Here is a 980-nt window from a genome sequence, read left to right as displayed (position 1 = left end):
CTGTTCATGCTAAAAAAAAAAATTAAAACTTAAAGATTTTTTATTTTATGAGTTTATTTCTAAAAATTTATCATTTCTTTACTTTACCTTGTGTTAAACCAATGGTTCTAAACTTTTTGCCATTGTAACTCTTTCCCCAAGGTGCCTTTTAAGAAAGTTTTTCTTCATGTACTCTCATAAAATTTTAATACCACAGATAAAATGTATATCTCTTTATGTACTGTTTATGTATCTTTATACACAAAAAGAGCAATATTTTTCAAACTTTGAAAAGCATTTTTTTTTTTTTTGTCTCATGTGGGCAATGTCACCACTGTTCAGAAGGAATTTGGCGTACTAATACAAATTACTTATTATGTTGTTTTGAAGTAATAAAAATTAATGATGACATTTTACTGAATTTCTATTCAATTCTGTGTTAACTACAATCTCTGGTCAAATAACTATTACTTATTCATGCGTAATCTCTATAAAAGTAATAAAGAAAATATATTCGTTCACTGATTCTTGACAAATGTTCAATTAGAGGATACTACTTTTACTGTCATTTTTTAATTATGAAGAAACTGACGTACTGACAATTTTCATATTTTCCAAATCCATACCCCGAATAAGTAGAAGGTAAGAGCTACGATCTGAGGAAGGCTGATTCTGACCCCATAATCCCTAAATTATGTAATTGATCTCACAGACAAAATCTCATGAGATTTTTTTCTTACCCAATCTAAATCTCAATCTTATACATCTGCAAAATATACATAAAAATTACTTTTTACAGATGCTTTTTGTTTCGAAACAATTATTTTAGAGCATCAGGAAGGCAAATAAACATCTACAAATAAGAGTGGAAGATATCACAAGAAGTGAAAAGCAAAGCAAGAATTAAGATTTATTAGACTTAATATCAAATTATTTTTCTTTCTTTTTTGTGACAGATTCTTGTTCTGTCTCCCAGCTTGGAGTGTAATGGCACGATCTCA

This window comes from Chlorocebus sabaeus, chromosome 7, assembly GCF_047675955.1.
Source record: "Chlorocebus sabaeus isolate Y175 chromosome 7, mChlSab1.0.hap1, whole genome shotgun sequence".
Lineage (NCBI taxonomy): Eukaryota > Metazoa > Chordata > Mammalia > Primates > Cercopithecidae > Chlorocebus > Chlorocebus sabaeus.
The sequence above is the reverse complement of the archived record's forward strand: the minus strand, read 5'-3'. Positions refer to the sequence as shown.